The sequence below is a fragment of the Pseudorasbora parva genome, chromosome 1 (assembly GCF_024679245.1).
Source record: "Pseudorasbora parva isolate DD20220531a chromosome 1, ASM2467924v1, whole genome shotgun sequence".
Lineage (NCBI taxonomy): Eukaryota > Metazoa > Chordata > Actinopteri > Cypriniformes > Gobionidae > Pseudorasbora > Pseudorasbora parva.
In genome coordinates, this window is record NC_090172.1 from 55745140 (window position 1) to 55759530 (window position 14391).

The 14391-nt window shown below is 36.9% G+C and overlaps 1 long non-coding RNA gene across 1 annotated transcript; it reads right to left on the reverse strand.

Annotated features, from left to right (window-relative positions):
* Positions 1–462: 462 nt before the first annotated feature.
* LOC137086295 (uncharacterized) lies at positions 463–14118 on the reverse strand. The gene is made up of 3 exons (XR_010907509.1): positions 14068–14118; positions 13840–13923; positions 463–582 (listed from the first exon to the last, which is right to left on the reverse strand). It is a non-coding gene; the product is annotated as an uncharacterized lncRNA (long non-coding RNA).
* Positions 14119–14391: the final 273 nt, after the last annotated feature.

The window sequence follows — 14391 nt, forward strand, 5'->3', positions numbered from 1 at the left end:
TGAGCATATTGGGTAATTGTGTGTGTTTTATTTCTGATGATGCAGTAAAACATGCCAAATAGTGCTATTTTCATGATTTATCAAATTTTTTATGTGGTTCAGATACAATCATATTTTGAGTTTCTATTTACTAAACAAATTTCCTTCATTGTATCAACTCAAATTTTTAATTTCAATAAACTCAACATTTTAAATGAACCAGGTTACTTACTTTTTTAAGTTAAACCAACAAAAACCAACAAAACATTTTTACAGTGTTATATTCGCAGCCAATTTTTCTTCATTAAAAGAAGCACACTGTAATTTCTTATGTCTCCTTTATGACCGGTCTCCTTTCCAGTGTTTCTGTTAACATACAATATTAGGACTTTTCAAGCTGTCACCCCTATATTGGTATAAGACATCTTGTTTAAGGCAGCCATGGCCTCCGTTCACAGCAGCGGTGTTAAGGGTTTATCAGGCGGCGTGAACAGCGTTCAGTATCTCACTGATAACTCTGAGACCCATCCTGAGTGTTTGACCATCTGTACAGAGTCATTCATCACTCACACACAGTCTTGATCAGGGGCTTTCCAGCTTGTCCTGTAAATTGATGTCAATGATAGTGAGAATTAGTGTTCAAGGTAAGTTAAGGCCTCCCTGCGGGTCATTTGAACTTTGGTTAATGCAACTGACATGAATTATCATTGGCCTTTCTTGCAGCATTCGTAAGAATCTTCAAAAATGTATAATGTATAAATGTTTAATGTACTTAAACATGTAGCATTATGTAGTAATACATATAAATTAACCAGATAAATTATTAATTCATTCATGTCAATAAATTCAGCTTGAGTTTCATATTACATTTTATATATTCACGATCAGGCATAACATTATGACCACCTTCCTAATCTTGTGTTGGTCCCCCTTTTGCAGGTAAAACAGCCCTGACCCGTTGAGGCGTGGACTCCAATAGACCCCTGAAGGTGTGATGTGGTTTCTGACACCAATATATTAGCAGCAGATCCTTTAAGTCCTGTAAGTTGTGAGGAGGAGCCTTCATGGATTGGACTTGTTTGTTCAGCACATCCCACAGATGCGCAATTGTAATGAGATCTGGGTAATTTGGAGGCCAAGTCAACACCTCAAACTTGTAGCTGTGCTCCTTAAACCATTCCTGAACCGTTTTTGCTTTGTGGCAGGGGGCATTATCCTGCTGAAAGAGGAATATTGTTTCTATGAAAGAATGTACCTGTATATGGTCTGCAACAATGCTTAGGTAGGTTGTACGTGTCAAAGTAACATCCACATGGATGGCAGGACTCAAGGTTTCCCAGCAGAACATAGCCCAAAGCATCACACTGCCTCCGCCGGCTTACCTTCTTCCCATAGACATCCTGGGGCCATGTGTTCCCCAGGCAAGCAACACACACGCACCTGGCCATCCATGTAATGTAATCATCAGACCAGGCCACCTTCTTCCATTGCTTCGTGGTCCAGATCTGGGGCTAGTTGCGTAAACTTAGCCACTATGTTAAGACTGTATCTTAAGCACTAATTTGTCCAACTAGCAATTTGTCAAAATGTAATCAGTCGTTCTTTTCTAATTCAAATTGAACCGATCTTCCATTTTATGTGACTGATTTTAAAAAGTTAGGACCAGTCTTAAAGAAAAAAATTAGATGACTTACTTTTAAGACACTGTAAAAAATTATTTAGAAAAAACGTTACCTGGTTGCCTTAACATTTTGAGTTAATACAATGATATTTTTTTGAGATTCGACAACCTTTATTAAAATATTATTAAAAGATTTTGTAAGCATATTGCGTAATTGTGTGTGTTTTATTTCTGATGACGCAGTGAAACATGCCAAATAGTGCTAATTTCATGATTTATAAAAACAATTATGTGGTTCAGATACAAAATTATTTTGAGTTTCTATTTATTAAACAAATTTCCTTCATTGTATCAACTCAAATTTTTAATTTCAATAAACTCAAAATTTTAAGCCAAACAGGTTACTTACTTTTTTTAAGTTAAACCAACAAAAACCAAACAAAATAATTACAGTGTAGTCTAAGTGTTTTATGCAACCGCTTTGCAGACCCATGCAACAAACTGCAATGAAACTTCAATCTTTTTTATGTACAATATGACTTCATCCATTTAGTTAAAAATAGTTTGTAAAATAATAATAATAATAAATATTATTATTATTATTTTTATTATTATTATTATTATTGTTATTATTATTATTATTATTATTATTATTATTATTATTATTATTATTATTATTATTATAAGAGTAATGAAACTGTCATGGCCCCCTGAAGAGCTGCTTGGCTGAATTTAAAATTACTATAAGGCAAAAACTAATAAATAAATAAATAATAAATATTATATTAATTGGTACCAATTCATTTCAATGGTCAACTTTAGGCATTCTACTGACTATAAGTAACTTTGTAAATGTATCAACTAACACTCATTAAAGTAAGAGTATACTGTATAGCAGACTATTAGTAGACTGTGGAATTAGGTGTTAGCGTTAGTAGAATAAGTTGACGTAGTTGCAAAGTTACTTATAGTCAGTATAATGTCTGTTATGGGAGGAGGATTGAAATAAAGTGTTAGCAGATATTAAGCAGACAGTCTGAAAATACTCTAATTACTGCTAATTGACATGCACGTTACTTATAGTTAGTCGAACGTTTAAAGTGGACCATGAAGTGTTACTATACTATTTTAAACAAAATATAACTCGCAATAAATCAATAAGCCAACAAATAGTATTTTGTTTTTTCATTGAAACCAAGGTCTAAGGTTGACTACTAAATTATTCGATTTATTAGGAGTGGCCAGCAGTCACCCTAACGACCCAGTTTAAATTTGGCCCAGTCTATTGCCCCGTCTGTCAGTGGTCCCCTTCATAACTATGCAAGTTTTAAGCATTCGACTCATGGCACATTAGCCTTCCTGCCAGAATGCAGCGGTTGTCTGGAGAACTATATTAAGTTCGGCTTGCAACTGAGACTTTGTTTGCACAGAAACTCTATTCTATGAGTATCCATATGGAGCGAATGCTTTCTGCCACTGAATGTGTCTGCGATAGTAAAGTCAACGGACTGGTCTAGTTTTCAGTGTCACATTTCACAACTTTTTAGTAGCTGAGAGACGGGGCGCCCACTGTACGAATATCTGGAGGTCTTTAAAACAAATGTACAGCATTAAAGGGTTAACTGGAAAATGATCAATCAAGAAGTGTCAGTCTAAGCCTTTAGATCTAAAGCATAAATCAGGTGTCATATAAATGCCTGGAAGGCACTTTTAGCTCCTACTTAAACAGATAGCACTTTTAAAATATATTTAAAGTGTCTATCATGTTATTGTTGCCTTAAGCATTAGGCTGTTAAATCTGTAGTATTAAAACACATTGGCGATAATCTTCTTCAATACTAAAATAGATATGACGTTGCTGAGTGTCTGTTCTGCCTAGGCACGCTAGACCTGTGGGTGTTCTTACAGAGACGGAAAGATACAGTGAGCTGTCATCAAAATACAACATGATGGAAGCAATGCTTCATCCCTGATTCTTAGACATTATTCACACTGACCCTCACACAAACCTTTCGACCTTTTCATTAAGAATAATTTAGTATGTTTATAAGCTGTTTTCCTTTTGGGGTTGTCCCAAATTGTATGTGAATTCAGGTTTTAACTTTGTGGACACCAAAATGTTGTCAAAACGACCACCCTTGCAGGCCTGTTCACGCCAAGGATGATCATTATAATGATAAATATATAGCTCTAAAAATCATTCTAAATATAAAACAATAGCAGAGTCGCACCAGAACTATAGAAATAATGACACAGAGAAACAATATACACTGATCAGGCATAACATTATGATCAGGTGAAGTGAATAACACTGATTATCTCTTCATCACGGCACCTGTTAGTGGGTGGATATATTAGGCAGCAAGTGAACATTTTGAACATTTTTTAGAAGCAGGAAAAATGGGCAAGCGTAAGGATTTGAGCGAGTTTGACAAGGGCAGTGCATCTCCTAAACTGCAGCTCTTGTGGGATGTTCCTGGTCTGCAGTGGTCAGTGTCTATCAAAAGTTGTCCAAGGAAGGAACAGTGGAGAACCGGCGACAGGGTCATGGGTGGCCAAGGCTCAATGATGCACGTGTGGAGTGAAGGCTGGCCCGTGTGGTCCGATCAAACAGACGAGCTACTGTAGCTCAAATTACTCAAGAAGTTAATGCTGGTTCTGATAGAAAGGTGTCAGAATACACAGTGCATCGCTGTTTGTTGCGTAGCCGCAGACCAGTCAGGGAGCCCATGCTGACCCCTGTCCACTGCCCCCGAAAGTGCCAACAGTGAGCATCAGAACTGGACCATGGAGTAATGGAAGTAGGTGGTATGGTCTAATGATATACGCCCTTTCATGGAACCCCTGTTGGCTGTGGTCTCTTCCAGCAGGATAATGTATCCTGCCTCAAAGCAAAAAACGGTTCAGGAATGGTTTGAGGAGCACAGCGATGAGTTTGAGGTGTTGACTTGGCCTCCAAATTCCCCAGATCTCAATCCAATGGAGCATCTGTAGGGTGTGCTGAACAAACAAGTCCGATCCATGGAGGCCACCCCTCACAACTTAGAGGACATACAGGATCTGCTGCTTACATCTTGGTACCAGATACCACAGCACAACTTCAGGGGTCCGGTGGAGTCCATCATGTCCATTCCTCGACGGGTCAGAAACCTACGGTGATGTCCTGGACACTAAGTCCATTGTTAGTTAAAGGGGCTGAATGTATAGTTAGCGATTAGCAACACCAGTAGCCATTAAGTGAACTGAAGCCAGAAAAGTTCTGCTTGCGCTTGTACTCCATCACAGGTAACATACAAGAGACTGAAGGAGAGCCCCTTTTATCGTTCTTTGCTTAGAAGTAAATTGAAAGATGGAAAATACTTTTTTTTACACCCACACTGCTGAGAGTGACGTCTAGATGAATATGTTAATGTGCTGCTCGTTTTCCTCAATAACAAAATAAACCCTAATAAAAAATGACAGTGGAGAGAAAAGCATCTGATCATTAGCGATGTGGATATGTTGGCACAAGCTCTGCAATTCACCAGCATCGTGTGGACAGATGAGGCACTTCAAATGACAATATTATGATAGTTTGATTTATAAAGTATATTTAAAACTATAGACTATAGATCTGGCTATGTGTGAGACTATAGTCTGAATTAATTCCTTTTCTTTGCATGACACTGACAGGTTGATATAACAATAAAGAATAACTCTTTCAGCAATCAACATTATCCTGAACAAAATGACGTCACAGTTTGCAAAAATGTGCATTTTTGTGTAGAAATGTAGTTTTCAGGCCCCCAAAGTGCTGTCGTGTAAATGAACATCCAAAACATATAAAGTCTTCCGTTTTTAGTTCCCACTTCAGATAATTAGTAATTCAGCTGAATTCTATTTATAATTCAGTCATTTTATTAGTAATTCAGTATTTCCGTTGACTACATATGACATCATTGCAATATTTTATGGTCTTTAGAGATTGTAAACATTTTTGTAACATTTTTAATAATTGAAGAAAAAAATACATTACACATAATGTCAACATTTTCCTTCTTTTGCGGCATATCTGCTTCTGTTTTATTCATTAAAATCAGCATGAGCCATGCCTGGGCTCTAGTCGTATAGTTCATCTAAATGAATATCATATTTTGCGCATGAAGTGCACATTTAGTTACTTAAATCATAATTTTAATTAATGTAACAATATACATGAAAGCTTCATGCACAGTATCTAAAACAGCTTGATCAACTGATAAGATTATATCAAACATGTTTGCATTTATTGTTACATTAGGCAGTCTGTTAGTTTTGAACGTTTGTGGACACTATCCATCAGTGCACAGATGTTACAGGCAGAGACCCCACGTTACCACTAGAGGGCAGTCAGTGTTAAGGATTCTACATTCCTTAAAATACCTTGATTATTTCCCTGTAGTATACAACTGTAAAGTGATGGCCCTGAATGACTGTCATATGGATATATATGGTCATAATTCCCACAAAATTATGTATTACTGTAAATTTACTGCTGCAAATATTCTGAATATTATAAACGTTGTCACAGATAGTTTATGAATATTTAATTTGTGACTCAAGAGCTGAAATTTACCAAACTTTTAATTTTATTTATGTATTGTTTGTTGCCTTGAGCATAACATTTAATCAGGATGCTCTCATCGGATGGATCCTGCCATTAGAGGTATACAGTTCATTTATGCTTTCAAAATAATTGCTTATGCTCATCAAGGCTGAAAAAAATCAAAATACTGTAAAATTAGTAATATTGTGAAAGATTTTAACAATTAAAATAAAAACTTCAATTAATAATTAAAAATTATCCGGGCTAAATAAAATTATGAATGTAAAATTAATATTTTCAACATTGATAATAATAAGAAATGTTTCTTGAGCACCAACATCAGAATGTATATTAGAATGATTTCTGAAGGATCATGTGACACTGAAGACTAGAGCAATGCTGAATCAATTACATTTTAAAAATATACTAACAGTTATTTAAAGTTGTAATAATAAATAGTATGACTGTTTTACTGTATTTTGTATTAAATAAATTAACATTAAAAAAATCCTAACATCCAAACTTTTCACTGATGTGATGTGATGTGATATATATATACATATATATATATATATATATTCATCGGCTGCACATCCATCACGGAAATCTCCATTTCCACCACATCCTAAAGCTGCTCTGTTGAGATCTGGTGACTGTGGAGGCCGCTTGAGTTTAGTGAACTCATTGTCATGTTCAGGAAAACAGTTTGATATGCTGGAATTGGCCATCAGTAGATGGTACTCTGTGCTCACAAAAGGATGGACAGGATCAGCAACAATACTCGCAATACTCGTTTAAACGATACTCAATTAGTAAGTGTGCCAAGAAAATATCATAACAGCACCATTACCAGCCTAAACCGTTCATAGGCAGGATGCAGGAAGGATCCATTCCATGATATATGTTGTTAACGGCAAATCTGAATGTTGCAGCAGAAATCGAGAAGTTTGTATTATGTATGTTTGAACAGGTTTCTTGGACTTCATTACGTTTGAGTCATGCACTTCTATGAAAAAATTTTGTGATAGTATCGGTTGAATAGATCTCATGTGTGTCACATGAGCAAATATAGCATTCTAAAGAGCATGTAATAGGAGTGATCTATTGAATAAACACATCCAAATTTGCTGGTTGCACATGTGCAACTGGATGTAAAATTGGATGTAGCAAAATGCAACCATTTGGTGGCAGTCTGGAGCCCTGCAATTGGATTATCATAAACAAGCTCAGAAATGAATGGGAGCTTGGGCCAAAAATGCCACCAAAAACGAATTGATTAATGCACTAATACTTACTTTTAAAAGCCCCTGAGTTCTTGATTTTAATCTTTATCACACTCTTTTAAAAACTACTAAATGTATATAATGAGCGAGTATATCAATTTTTTTTTTCCAAACCGTATTTTTGCCTTGAATCACTATGGTACACATATAGTAAGTGTTAATATTCTGACTATTTTATTCTGGTTCAGATCAGCACAGTACCTGCGCGACTCGCCATAGAGCGCCAAGAGTATTGGCATGATTGCATATGTGATACTAGCCTACTGATCTTGTACAAAAGTCCAATAGACAAGTTGATATTAATTAACAAACAACGTTTTAGCCACAACACTGTCTATTTAGTGAAAATCAAGCCACACCAGAACTGATGCGCATCTCGAAGCCATTTGATTCAAAATGAATCTGTGTTTTTAACGACTGAATGAACGACTCACACATTAAGACTGCCGCCACCTACTGGTGGTTTTATTTTCATATTTATATTTAGCATGGACTTTTTAAACTAAACTATAGGGAGTGCAGAATTATTAGGCAAGTTGTATTTTTGAGGATTAGTTTTATTATTGAACAACAACCATGTTCTCAATGAACACAAAAAACTCATTAATATCAAAGCTGAATATTTTGGGAAGTTTTAGTTTTTAGTTTTAGCTATTTTAGGGGGATATCTGTGTGTGCAGGTGACTATTACTGTGCATAATTATTAGGCAACTTAACAAAAAACTAATTTATACCCATTTCAATTATTTATTTTTACCAGTGAAACCAATATAACATCTCAACATTCACAAATATACATTTCTGATATTCAAAAACCAAACAAAAACAAATCAGTGACCAATATAGCCACCTTTCTTTGCAAGGACACTCAAAAGCCTGCCATCCATGGATTCTGTCAGTGTTTTGATCTGTTCACCATCAACATTGCGTGCAGCAGCAACCACAGCCTCCCAGACACTGTTCAGAGAGGTGTACTGTTTTCCCTCCTTGTAAATCGCACATTTGATGATGGACCACAGGTTCTCAATGGGGTTCAGATCAGGTGAACAAGGAGGCCATATCATTAGATTTTCTTCTTTTATACCCTTTCTTGCCAGCCACGCTGTGGAGTACTTGGACGCGTGTGATGGAGCATTGTCCTGCATGAAAATCATGTTTTTCTTGAAGGATGCAGACTTCGTCCTGTACTACTGCTTGAAGAAGGTGTCTTCCAGAAACTGGCAGTAGGACTGGGAGTTGAGCTTGACTCCATCCTCAACCCGAAAAGGCTCCACAAGCTCATCTTTGATGATACCAGCCCAAACCAGTACTCCACCTCCACCTTGCTGGCGTCTGAGTCGGACTGGAGCTCTCTGCCCTTTACCAATCCAGCCATGGACCCATCCATCTGGCCCATCAAGACTCACTCTCATTTCATCAGTCCATAAAACCTTAGAAAAATCAGTCTTGAGATATTTCTTGGCCCAGTCTTGACGTTTCAGCTTGTGTGTCTTGTTCAGTGGTGGTCGACTTTCTGCCTTTCTTACCTTGGCCATGTCTCTGAGTATTGCACACCTTGTGCTTTTGGGCACTCCAGTGATGTTGCAGCTCTGAAATATGGCCAAACTGGTGGCAAGTGGCATCTTGGCAGCTGCACGCTTGACTTTTCTCAGTTCACGGGCAGTTATTTTGCGCCTTGGTTTTTCCACACGCTTCTTGCGACCCTGTTGACTATTTTGAATGAAACACTTGATTGTTCGATGATCACGCTTCAGAAGCTTGGCTATTTTAAGACTGCTGCATCCCTCTGGAATATATCTCACTATTTTTGACTTTTCTGAGCCTGTCAAGTCCTTCTTTTGACCCATTTTGCCAAAGGAAAGGAAGTTGCCTAATAATTATGCACACCTGATATAGGGTGTTGATGTCATTAGACCACACCCCTTCTCATTACAGAGATGCACATCACCTAATATGCTTAGTTGGTAGTAGGCTTTCCAGCCTATACAGCTTGGAGTAAGACAACATGCATAACGAGGATGATGTGGTCAAAATACTCATTTGCCTAATAATTCTGCACTCCCTGTAAACAAAAACTTGCATTTAAAACATTCATACATTATTTACCCATGAGCTGCATTAAACTGTAAATGTGTCTAAATTCCACTTCAGATTGAGCTTCTGTGCCGTTTCTGCAGTGCAAAGACGGATCTTTTGATGCATATCTCATTTGATTGGAAACAGTCTGATTGGGTCTAATTGTTCTAACTGAATTTATTGTTTAAATTGACATTTTAAAAACAACAGAAATTCATGCATACATTTAAAGAAAACATTGCTCTTATAATGGTAAAAATGCCCCGGGACATTAATTTAAAGGGACAAATATCGTCCTGTAATGGGAAAGTTATAATTGCAATCTGTTTGATTAATTAAGAAGTGCTCCTAGATTTTTGGCTGTGCTCCTACATTTTTCTATTAGGAGCGCAAGTGCTCCTCAAGAAAAAAGTTATCTTAGAGCCCTGCCTGTATATATTTGATCATATGCATATATTGAGTGTAGCTGTGAGGCTTAATTCCTCCAACTAACAGGCCACCACTTTATTACTGCAGTCTATGGTCTCTTTTTCAGAGGTACTTATACTGAATTTGCCACAGTCAGCAATAAGACCTAATGTAAGTCCCTCAGCAGGCCAGAAAGTTCTGCAGGCCTTTGGGCACACTGGCTCTTTTTCTGAGTGGCAGGGACATTGGCTCAGTGCAGGTTTGTCTGCATAGCGCAGGTGTGGAGGATAGAGGCTACAGGCCCCAGCTTGATGACTTCTTGCTTTTCTCTTCCAACCTTCTTTGTCTAGAACTTTCGTTTTGTGAGGGATTATAAGGGAATTAATTTGTTTAAGGTGAAAAGTGTTTGCAGATCTTATTCAGGGGCTTGCAGTTGCCCCCACAAATCCCTTGTGACAAACACTAGCCACCGAGAGAATCAACAATTGACTGTTTGCTTTACATTATCTCGGCAAATAGAAATAGCTTCTCCTTTAGAGAAGACATAAGTCATTCTTGTCATAGTTGTAATTCCTTCTTGTCAAAACATTTGGTGGAGAAACGCACCGTGGCATAGACAGTGCAAGCTAGCAAGTCACAGCGAGTTTTTTTCTTTACAGCAAAAGCCTTGCATGTATAGATTAGATTGGACACCTTTCATAAAAACAAGTCTTCAGGTGCTATTAGATAATCTAATGGTCCAACACTAATTTTAAATAAATGAGCAAACAGACCAGTTTAAAAAAGCCCCGGTGGCTTCGAGCTCTCAGACTCATCTTCTAGACCCAATTAGACTGAGAACATATTTCCTGGCCCAATAATCATTCACTGACATTCATTTGTTTACCAGGCGCTGTTTTTGGAGCACTTTGCATTACATTACATTTAAAATATAAAAACATGATCTGTTAGAGATGAAATCTGACGTGAAATGCCCAATGGAACTAACTTCATATCATTCAGATAACAAGTTGTAATCTATGATATAAAGATGCTTTGTATTCATGGCAACAACTTTTTTCTTTGATGGCAAAAGAAAGAAAAAAAGACTTTAACCAGGCCCATGCGAAAACAGCTTTTTTTTTTTGCTTCTGCTGGACAGGTGGAATAACGTTAAGACATTTCAATGGTTCAATTATGTAACAGTTGTGCCTTAAAGGGGTAGTTGTTAACATTAACCTTTTTTTTTAAGTATAATTTGCACAATATGAATTTGCACGATCAAGTTTGATGAGATATAATAAGCGATTGTTATATTTAATCACTGTGATTTATTGCAATGTTTTTTTCCCCTTAGTTGGTCAGAACAAAAGTGGATGTTATTTACTTACTTGTTCAGATGACATTCTTATGTTGGTCATACTTGCAAACAGTAGAGATTCTGAATGATAGTATCTACACCGACGCGGACTGACAGCCGCACATTCTCCTCAAAACATTGAATTCCTCCGCGCTGTGCCGGGCCGAAGCACAACTCAAGTTATTGATAATTCCGCGAATAACTGCAATTGCACATTTCGAAACAGAGATGGCGACAAAGTGGAAAAACTATTTAAACCTATTTGAATATCTCTCATCCTTTCCCTGCACTTTACAAATCCTTCCCTCGCAGGTCAAGGACTGTAGCCATAAAATAATACTCATTTCATTTTATTAATATTTTTTTTTCTGTTTTTAATGTTCTTTTTTGTGTGGAGATTTTCTTTCTTTTTTAATGTTATTTATTCTTTCAACTTAAATAAAAATAATAATAACACAATTTCATGCATAACCCTTTTAATTAAGCTCAAAATATCTTACATTTGGTGTCTTTGCTGACCTCTTGGAAAAATAATAATATTAGATATTTCATGACTCTTGCACTAGATGGGCTTATAGCTCTATATTGAGCAAATGAGCTGTTCTGCTGGGTCCTAAAGTCAGTTAATTCAGTATGTATTCAGACACGCATGTATTCATTATAAAAAAAAAAAAATTAATTGGTAAAGTTTTAGCATGTTTATTTTTTTTGATGTCCCCACAATGCAAATGGTTTCATAAATATACAAAATTATGTTGTTGTTTTTTATGTAAAAAAGTGCAGCATGTTTCCTGTGATGGGTGTTTAGGGGCAGTGTTGAGGGATAGAATGTACAGTTTGTACAGTGTAAAAGCCATTACACATATGGAAAGTCCCCACAATTCACAAAAACACAACAGGCGTGTGTGTTTGTGTGTGTGTGTGTGTGTGTGTGTGTGTGTGTGTGTGTGTGTGTGTGTGTGTGTGTGTGTGTGCCCTTGTTTATATTACATTGTGGGGACCAAATAAGTAAAACCTGAGATCACCTACATTGTGGGACCAGCCAATGGTCCCCACTTTTCAAAAGGCCTATACATCATAAAGGATGAGTTTTTTTTTTTTTTTGAGAAAGTAAAAATGCAGAATGTTTCCTGTGATGGGTAGGTTTAGGGGTAGGGGCAGTGTGGGGGGATAGAAAATACGGTTTGTACGTTATAAAAACCATTACATCTAGAGTCCCCTCAAAGATAGTGAACTAGACGTGTGTGTGTGTGTGTGTGTGTGTGTGTGTGTGTGTGTGTGTGTGTGTGTGTGTGTGTGTGTGTGTGTGTGTGTGTGTGTGTGTGTGTGTGTGTGTGTGTGTGTGTGTGTGTGTGTGTGTGTGTGTGTGTGTGTGTTCATGGTTCAAGTGCAACAAAATTCCTAGCGATAAATCTTTGAGGAATATTTTACAAATAGTTCAAAAGAACAACATCAATAAGAAAGAAAAAAAAAATCAACTTTATAAATGTTCTTACAGTCCCTTTTTATCATTTTAAAGGTGCCCTAGAAGGAAAAACTGAATTAACCTTGACATAGTTAAATAAAAAGAGTTCAGTACATGGACATCACATACTGTGAGTCTCAAACACCATACTCTTAAGTAAATCTTGTTTGTGAAACACACCACGGAAAAACAGACTATTTTAAACATAAGCTCTCATACATAGAGCTTTTGTTTTCTGAATAATTTCAAAGAAAACACACTAAGTAATAACAGTTTTTTTTCTGTGATTGTTGATTCCAGTCCTCCTAAGCTATTGATGCAGCAAATGACGGATGAAAGATGAATATGCTTCCTCCTCCCTGTGAAGTGACATCTCTTCTGTATGACTCAGCACTTTTCTAAGGAGAACACAGATTCAGACTCAAGGAGCCTGAGATCAAGACTAATCATCAGCTCTTGCACACACTGATTAATGTTATTTAGTTACCTCATAAAATAATATCATTATAAATTGATACTAGCCTACATCTCAATCAAGCAAATCACAGCTGTGTTGTTGTTCTTGCTCTTAAAAGGGAAACAGACTAGTGTGTTTGAGAACTTATCTAGACAAAATTCTTTTAAACATTATTGATTATTGTGGCTTTTCAGAGTGACAGCAAGAGGTGACCGGACAGTTGCGGGCACAGCGTTTATTTTAGGACACAGTCTTGAGACAAAAGAGATCAATATAATTTTGTGCCGAGTCACAGATCTCATGCGCTCAGAATGACTGCCCAGCTCAGCATTAATTCCATATGCTGGGGAATTTTAGGAGCATTATGCTCTCGCAATCAATATGCTAACTGTCAAAATGGAATCCTACATTTTAATTTAGAGATCCTACATAAAACAATGACCCCTATACAGTATATAAAAAGTATCGTCAATATAGTATGAATTAAATTCAGACAGTCTACCTGAGTATTGTTGCAGATCGTGTCCATCCCTTTAAGAGCACAGTGTACCATCTTCTGATGGCTACTTCCAGTAGGATAACACATCCTGTCACAAAGCTCAAATCACCTCATACTGCTTTTTTGACTGAGAATGGGTTCACTTAACTCAAACGGCCTCCACAGTCTCCAGATTAATCCAGCATTTGTTGGAACACAGCACTTCGGTTTAGGACAACCTCACAGACAAAGACTGAAATTAGAAATGGGAAATAAGAATTACTACGACAAGAGACGATTTAATAGTATTCCCTACCCTATTTGTAGATAATTATTGAAATTACTGTACATTTATTTTCCATTCCTGTTCCCCATATACATGTGCTTACACACATACCCATTCATATCGCGTGTCAAACCGCCAGACTGCTGCAATCACGTGACTTTGGCGATCCGAATCATGAATCGATACACTGATTCATAACGGTTTGAAGCTTTGTTTTGAAATCGGCCCATCACTATACTAGTTTTTGCACACAAAAACTATTCTCGTCGCTTCATAGAATGATTGAAGAGCCACTGTAGTGAGATGGGCTTTGTAACGACGTCTTTAGTGCCTTTATGGGTCTTGAGAGAGGAAATGGCATTGTGTCAATAAAGGCTATTGGTGTCATAGGCTGTCAAAAATGTGGGGGGATTTTAACAAATAGTTTTATTTTAA